General features: G+C 35.5%; 1 pseudogene; it reads right to left on the reverse strand.

Annotated features, from left to right (window-relative positions):
• Positions 1-545: 545 nt before the first annotated feature.
• On the reverse strand, positions 546-5,005 carry LOC126950785 (probable C-mannosyltransferase DPY19L4; annotated as a pseudogene).
• Between the last annotated feature and the right edge of the window lie 4,441 nt (positions 5,006-9,446).

The raw sequence follows: 9,446 nt of genomic DNA on the forward strand, positions 1-9,446 counted from the left end.
CATGTCCTGCTGATTGGTCCATTTTACAGAGTGCTGATTGGTGCATTTACAATCCTTTAGCTAGACACAGAGCGCTGATTGGTGCGTTTTTACAGAGCACTGATTGGTGTGTTTACAATCCTCTAGCTATGCAGAAAAGTTCTCCAAGTTCCCACTCCACCCAGGAAGTCCAGCTGGCTTCACCTCTCAGTAGGAAGGAAGACACCTGTTTGGAATATTGCAGAATGGTAGATACGACATTTTATCAAAGGACAGTACTGCTTGATCTTCTATTTCCCACAGAACTCTGGATCCAGTTAAGAGCAGGAGGGGGAAAGAAGTAGCAATATTTCAAATGTCCATACTCCAATCTGCAAAAGACACTGAGTAGGTGGAAGAAAACTGCATTCTACTTCGGGTAGTCTTTGAAATGAAGGCTCTGTTATTTCTTCAAAATTGGAAGGATATCACAGGGTTGATTTTATATACAAAGTAGGATCTGATCCAGTAAACTCTAGTGAAGTAATTCACATATGGAGAAAGTTAATTTTGACCTCATGACAAAATCACCCATATTTTGAGGAGGTTAGCGTGTCACCTTCTTTGCAAACCACCAACAATATTGGGTGTATGGTTCTTAATTGAAGCCACTTGAAAAGTGTCATACAAAGTTAAGGAAAACATACACCAAATGCTGCTAACACGCACACATAAGGAATCCAGATGTACTTCAAGCCTTCTATAACCATCACAAGAGAACCCAATAAAATAGTATGAATTAGATGATAAATTATTTCTGGCCTTTCTCCAATTCATCCATCGTCAAGAATAACAGTTTCTGTCAGGAACTTAGTATTAATTCTCCTAAAAATAACTTGCAGTATAGAAAGAAAACAAATAATTAACACTGGGATATAGAAAGGTAATAAAGAAGGGTGTCAATTGCAAAAAATAAAAATAAAAAAAATGTCTTGAGAAGGTGCCTGCCAGAATTCTTGACAGAGGAGCCAAATTACTGTAAAATTCTTAGTCATATTTAGCCCAAATTTCGCTTCAAGGAATTTGAGCATGTGCCCATGTTCTTTGTGCTGGACAAACATCTTCATTATAATATTCAATGTCACTGTCAGAGGACACACCAAGTAAAAATTAATCACTTTCATCGTTTTAGCTACAAAAGTTTCTTTCTTCACATTCAGCTGAAGGCACTTAGCAAGCATTAAGGCTGCTAGTAAACTTAACAAAGGAAATACCAACACAGCTGGATTCCCAAACTGCAGTAAAAATTCCAGAAAGAGAGAAAATATGTAGATTTTATAAACTTCATAAACCTTGTCACTTTGCTCCAGTGGCAAGATACCGAGCAGGAATACAGAGACTGCTTGAAGAAACAGGAGATAGCGGCCATACACCACATCATCATAAATATGTAAGTTGAAGCACTTATCAACAAGTAGTAAAACCTCTCTCCATAAGTATTTCAGTTGCTTTTTCAAATAGCCTGTAGGGGCACAACTTGGCATGCAAAATATGGTAGTGCCCAGTTTTCTCTTCAAGGAATAGAGTATTCCATTCTTGTTGTATTTACTACCCTCTTATGATGAGGCATGCAACAGTAAGCACTCCTGCTAGCCATGTTCCACTCATAAGCCAACTTGTAACAAATAATGCAGTAACATATATTCTTTGCAATCCAAAAACAGCGCCAGTATAGAAATACACTGGCTCAATAATCTTGTTGCTACCAGTGGTTTGACATAAAACCCTGGCAATAAGTTCCGGATATAGAGACATTTGCTGCACTGCATTTAGAATCTTCAGAGATACAGTTCGGTTATTGTGTGCCAGTTCATAAACACCTCTTTCAAATGAAGGTGCCTTTACCATATCTTTACGATAGGTCTAATAAATGGCACTGTCACTCTGAAACATGATTCCCCGTTCAAGCTCGTTTTGGAGCTCTTTCAGGAATTGCAATGTCATTGATTTTTCTCTTCTTTAGCAGATTCCTTATTTTCTGAAGACTTTGGCTTTTTTCTTTGGCGCAACTCTGTAGCTGATCTTTCTTTCTCCGCTGTGGTCTCCGCGGAGGCCAGGGCATCCCTCTGGTTCCCCCGAGGCAGGTCTCCCTCCCTCTGAATCCCCGAACCCCTCAGCCTCCCCGGGCCCGCTCCCAGACGCCGCTGCAAATACGCTTTTTAATCACTGTTTTTCTACTACTAACATCTTCCAGAAAAGCTAAACGAAATTTTATGCAATTCCCTGGTTAATGTTTCTCGATGACATAAGTTGCTCCGTATATGCTTGACTGCAGCTAACCTTGTTACACTAGAAATCAATCTTGACGGACAGCCAAAATTCATTATCTTATGATCTCCTTGGCAGTTTCCTGCTTTGATGTTTTTATCAGATTGGAGTCAGGCTTTATACCCTGAACTGTTCTTGTAAAGTTTTTCTTTCTTTTTTTTTTTTTTTTTGAGACGGAGTCTTGCTCTGTGCCCCAGGCTGGAGCGCAGTGGCCAGATCTCAGCTCACTGCAAGCTCCGTCTCCCGGGTTCCCGCCATTCCGCCATTCTCCTGCCTCAGCCTCCCGAGTAGCTGGGACTACAGGCGCCACCACCTCGCCTGGCTAGTTTTTTTTGTATTTTTTTAGTAGAGACGGGGTTTCACGGTGTTAGCCAGGATTTCTCGATCTCCTGACCTTGTGATCCGCCCGCCTCGAATTACAGGCTTGAGCCACCGCGCCCGGCCCTTGTAAAGTTTTTCACCTGATAATCACGGTCCTTTAATTCTGGTGATTATCCGGTGCTAATTTGATAAGAAAACAAAACTGAAGGTAAGCTTTTCCCAAAGGGTCTCAGAAAAAAGATATTTTTCCAATATATTAATGTGTTAAACACACGCACGCGCGCGCACACACACACACACAGTTTCTAGTGAAATAACTTTGAGAAACATTAGGTTAAGAACACCTTAAGAAATTTTGCCTAACCCAGGATAATGAGGTTAACTTCTACATAATCTTCTAGATTATCTGTTATTTCAATTTCCACAGTTAGATATACTGACATGAAATTGACATGAAATTTTGTGTAGGTTCGACATATGGTTCAAGTTCTACTTTTCCGTCAAACCTTTGTCTACAGTTATTCTGGGCTACGTTTATGTATAAATCAAGTGTTTATGTATATTAGACTCTGTCTGGAGGCTCCTTATTATGTACTTGTACTATTCCCACATCGTCTTAGTATAGCTTCATTATGAGTAGAGCAAGTCTTCCCACCTAAAAGACTGCTTGGCTGTGTTAGCCACTTGCATATCCACTTAAAATATAGAATACAATTACAAATTTCTATCAATACCAAAATATATAGAAATACATTGTTGGGACAATTTTGATTGAATTTGTATTTAATTTAAGAAGAAGTTTAAGGAGAATTTCCATCTTTAAATTACTGTCCTCAAATCTATGATTGTAACACACTTTGTACATTTTCTTAGTTCTTTAAATTATCTCAATTTGTTTCATAATTTTTTATGAAGACATACATAAATGTAGCACCATTTCTAGATATTTGCTATAACTATTACTGTGATTATTATAGACTTTTACAATTTTTATTTATTAACTGGATGGTATGTAGAAATTCAATTCATTGTTTTACATTGTCCTTGTGTAGCAACTTTGTGAAAATTAATAATGATTTTTATTTTATTAGATATTCTTTTAGTATTTTTCAGATACAGCTTGACAAGTTGTTTCTATTGGATTTACTTTATCTGGGTCCCATTTCTTTCTTTCTTGGCTAATATTTCATCTTGCTTGTATATGTAATTATTCCAATAAAAAGTTGGATGGGAAAATCACATTATATATCATACATAATATATATATCATACATAATACATGAGATATATCCCATGTAATAAATAATATCTTGTTAGGGACTAAATATATGTGTCCCCTACAAATTTAAACGTTGAAATATCATCCCCAATGGGATGGTGTTTGAAGGTGGGGCCTTTGGGAGCAGATTAGGTCACAAATAGGACTGGTGCCCTTAAATGAAGAGGCCAGAGAGCTAGCTTGCTCTCATTCTGCCATATGAGGATACAAGAAAAAGTTGACAGTTTGTAAACTGAAAGCGGGATCTCACCAAAACCTGACCATACTGGAACCCTGATCTCAGACTTCCAGCCTCTAAAACTGTTAGAAAAATTTCTTCTGTTTGTAAGCCACCTGGTGTGTAATACGTTCTTATAATAGCCCAAACTGAAAAACACAGAAATCATATATTATATAATAAATAAAATTCCCGTAAGCAGCGAATATCTGAAAACACAATTTTTATTTCTTCATCTTGTTCACATTCTGGCTCAATTAAAGTCTATATGGAATTCACCTCAAAATCCTGAAATGGCAACACATTGAAAGTTTTCCTCTTACTGAGCTCCGGAGAAGTACTGAATCAAGTTTTACAAGAAAACTGGAGACTTGAGGAATCCAAAAGGTGTAGTCTTCTACTTCTCATTTGTGACATACTAAGCTAAAGAAAGTAGAGGAGACTAGAGTGCTTTCAATTTAAGGCCCATCAGCAAAAAAAAGAAACCTAAGTGTATCACATGAAAACTCATCCACAGAGAATGGAAAAATCTAGGCTTGTGGCTATAGGTTTAGAAACTGAGTTTACAAAACCATGAGAGAAGTCAGGGTCTGGCAGAGCATTGTATTGAGCCAGAAAACTCTTCCAAACCTGGAAACCCTTGACACAGTGTTTGATTTTGAGAAAAATAGCAGAAGGTGTGAGACTCCACTCAAAGAGATACAGTTTCTCCAAAAATAAAATAGGGCATCATTGTATTGTATTGAAGACAGTCCTTTGATGAACTGTAAACTATTGCCCAAAATAATAGGGTCAATGTAAGAGCTCTTTAGAAGCATAGTGTTTTTTGTTTGTTTTGTTTCTTTTTTCTTTGTTTTTTTAGTGCATTACTTTTAAAGCAATTATTCTAAGACTTACGTCATATCAGGTTAAATTATATATATAATAGTACATTTTTGAATATTAATCACATGGTAGATTGTTGCTTAAGTTTCATTTCATGCAAAAAGTTATCATTTTTTGTCTAACCTTCTATTTATTGCTGAACCAAACTTTGATCATCATTTTATAAATCAGTGTATCTCACATTCCTGCTAGTATCTATCCTCTCTGCCTCTGTAAGATTAACTTTGCATATTTAAATTTATTATGGCCAGCCATACTTGTATTTTATTTGTTCTGTTACACTGTCTTAAATTCTTATGTTAATAATTACAATTTAAATATAAACCAAATGAATAAGAAATGTAAATGTAATCAAATAATGTTATAAAAATAATATTTATGATAAAGTAGAAGGAACTGAAAATTACTGCTTGAATATTGAGTACAACTATAAAAATAAGTTCTGTAGCTTAAAATTATATGTGCCATATTTTAATGACATACTCTCCCTTTGTTAAATCTTTTTTACTGATGTAACTTTTATAATAACCCTCCATTGAACATCTATGTAACTCTATATATGAATAAAATTTTAACATCTAGTATAAATTGCTAAAATAAAATTGCAAGTTCCACATTTACAGTTTTAATTATTTTGATAAACAACTTTCAAGTTCTTATTCATACCAATTCATAATTAAGAATAATATATACTTTATACTTACATAGAAATATGGCAGATTACGCATATGTGTTAGTCTAGATTTTACCTCCAAGACTATAGAAATCATAAATGATTAAAATGGGGATAAACCCATAACTGTAAAAAAAAAAAGTGGGTGGAGGGCACACATATTGGGGGAAATTCTATAAATTTTATAAAAGTAAAAGATGAAATCATATTGATAAAATTCAAATAGAATATATTTCTCAAATTCTAATACAGCAGATGACAGATACAAAAATAGGATAGCCTGAATTGGATAGCTTGAACTCAGAAAATTTTTCTACTTGGAATGAGCACAGATAATAATAGGACTGAAAATGTGACAAAATACAAAGAGGCATCATTTTCCATGACCGTAAAAAGAAAGTTACGAGGGTGGCGGACAGGAACTTGATTGAATTGTAAGTCCATCTCAAAACAATTAGAAAGAACATTCTAGATAGAATAAACCTTGCTTGAATGTGTGTTATTATTCCAAAGTAAAGTGCTTCTAATTCTGAAACTGTGGGGCCTTCCATTTTAAAGACAGTTCTACACCATTTGAGTATGAAAGAGAGTTTGCCAATTAACAAGCTGTGCTTCTGTACTACCCTATTGAATGTCCTTATTCAATAAAAAAATTTTAATGGAAAATTCTAGCCTTAACACCCAACAACTTAAGAGATATGTGACAAACAACTCAAGTAATCTAATCCTTTACTTCTTCATTTGAATGGAAAACCAGATTACTAGACATATAAAGCAAATTAGCATGAAAGGAGAAAAACAGTCAATTACACAAAAATGTGGCCCCAAGAAAAAACAGAGATCATTCACAGATAGAAGACAATCTTAAAACACATAATGTCTTCAGAAGATTTCTAGATGATGCCTCTTATAAAACAAGAGTCATGAACAGGACTGAATAAAAAAACATAGCTCTCAGAAAAAGTAAAACTTTAGAAATTAAAACTATGTTAACAAATTAAAAATGAAAATCTATAGGAAGATTAAAAGAAAATTTGAGGTGTTCTTCTGGAACATACACCTGAAAATACAAAAAAGAGAAAACCTATAAAACAAAATGAATAGGTAAATAGTAGGTCCAGATTGCTCAATATCTAATCAACAGGAATTTCAAAAGGGGAACATTAAGAAAAAAAAAAAAAGCGATACTACTAAATAAATAATCTGAAACAACCTTCCAGGGCTGAAGATTGGTGACCTAGCTGTAGATATATCAGGGCCCACTGATTGCTGAGCTCAATATACAAATAATAATTCAAAGGTGCATCACTGACATAGTTGAGGAATTTCAGCACACCATGTATAAAAATAACATTCCAAAAGCATCCAGAGAATACTAAGAAAAAATATTAATCAATAGATGTCATAAATGCAGCAGATTTTTTTAAATCTGCAACTTTGGTACTAAAAAAGGTAACAATTACTTCAAAGTTCTGAGGCAGTAATATTTTTAACTTAGAATCATATGTCCAGCCAAGAAATCAATCAGTAGAAATAGCAAAATAAAGCAGTTTTGAGAAACATAAGAAATCAGAAAATGTATCTCTCACATATCATTTTGGAGAAGGTTACATGAGGATCTGTTTACACAAAACAAAATTAGCAGTCACAAGATGTAGGCGTGGAAGTTTTAAAAATGATGGATTTGATACAGACAGGAGGCAGGGAAATACTGGGTAGAAAAGGGCAGGGTCCCTGGTAAGGGCTCCACCCTCAAGCCTGGACCCATGGCCCAAAGTGAGAACATGCATTCCTGTTTTCTTGCTCGCATGTCGCCTTTTCCAAAACCACCCTGGCCTGCCCTGCCCTGCATCCTGAACCCACAAAAACCCCAGGCTCCACTAGCAGCAGAGTGGTAGAGAAGGAGGGAAGAGAAGAAGCAGCTTGATTTCAGAGGGATGGCTTGACTGTGGAACCTTAGAGAGGACTTCAGCTGGAAATAACCAAACTCCAGGGGAAGACCACCTTCCCACTCCATCCACTTTCCAGCTCCCCATCCCATTGACAGCCACTTTCATCGGTAATAAAAATCCTACACATTTACCACCTTCAATTTGTTCCTGTGACCTGATTCCTCCTGGAAGCCAGACAAGGTCCCAAATGCAGGTGAAGGAGGCTGTCACACTGACCTTCCACTGGGCTAACACTTCAGCCATCTGTGGACGGCAAAACTAAAAAAGCAGCAAGTAACACACACCCTCTGGGCCTCTAGGGGTTGCTGGCAACTCCTAGACGCTCACTTGCTTGATCTCACTCCCATGACTGGTTGAGAGCTGTGGGCTGAGTAAACAAGCCAACCCCTTCACAGGTCAAGGAACTCTCCTGTTTCAGAGTTAAGTAAGGAGTTCAAAGCAAATAAATTTTAAAATAATAACTTTCTAGATAGCCTGGTAATAATCAGGACAAATGTAAACAAGAAATTCCTGAGCAGTAAGGAAAATGTCAATAGAAAAATGGAGTAGATTCTATTCAAGAGATGAAGTCTTTCAGGTGCTGGAATATTGAAGGAATCTATTGAAGAGGGCATATGTTTCTTCTTTCAACAATGAAAATAATAGAATTAGAAACACTGAGAAAAACAAAACCAATAAATATCTTCAAGAAACTAATATATGAATCTAAGAAGAACAGAAATGTGTCATGTTATGAAACTACTGATGATGTGCAAGGAAAGAGGACGTGTTTGACATTGCCAACGTGTTCTTCCCTGAGTGTCATGGGGGTTGTGACCCCACATAGGAAAAGCTGTAATGCCAGCCCACTGCTTGACTTTTCAAAGAAAAATATCTACATCATTATAATAAGGCAGACAGTGGTTTTCAGCTGTTGGAATCAATTGGAAGAAAACACAGCAGATTGTGGTTTTCAGATATAAGTAAATAGTAAATGAATTTTATGTTTTAATATCTTAGAAATATTTAGAGTATTAAATAACAAATGGGTTAAAAAGAAGGGGTCAAGGGTAAGATCTGGATTTTTATTGATTTTTAGATAATAAAGATTCAATATATTCAGAAGGGAGCAAGAAATCAAAATTTTATTATATTATTGAGAATTTTAAATAGGTACTTTAAATGTGTAAACAAATATAAACATCAAATTTAAGAGAAAAGGAAATGGAGATGAAAGACTAGTGAGAGTGGACGTAAGTATTAAATAATGCCAAGTAAAAGGAGTGGGATGGGGAAGAACAGGAAAGCACAATTTTTAAGTATCAGTGAATAAATTAATATTGATATCAATATGAAAACAATTGTTGGAGATGCAGTAAGAGAAATACAATGAGACCTTATAGGTATTAAATGTCTTTTAATTTTAGACTCATAATATTATCAGACAAGGGAGAGTCTTTGATTTCCTCAATAGCATGATTCCTACAAAAAAAAAAAAAAAAGACAAATTGGAATTCAATACTTGTATTAACCCTCCATTTTTAAAAGTAACTGTTAAGCAGGTAAAGAGTTTTCTCTTAAGAAAACTGCAAGCCCATTGTATGGAGAACAATCTTAATGAATGTAAAATGGAAGGACATCAGTCAAGAGGGAAGAACAGAGAAAATATCTTTAGGTCTAAACAGTGAGCAGAATTCAGGAATTCTGTGGATTAGTGAAGTACTTGAAAAAATATTGTCCACTGAGACTATAAAAATGACAGAGTATAGAGGAAGACTAAGGCAGACTTTATTATTAGCAACCACAACAAGTTTACCATTTGGATTTAAGCAATTACTCAAGGTCAGGCAATGT

This window comes from Macaca thibetana, chromosome 3 (genome assembly GCF_024542745.1).
Source record: "Macaca thibetana thibetana isolate TM-01 chromosome 3, ASM2454274v1, whole genome shotgun sequence".
In the NCBI taxonomy this organism is placed as follows: domain Eukaryota; kingdom Metazoa; phylum Chordata; class Mammalia; order Primates; family Cercopithecidae; genus Macaca; species Macaca thibetana.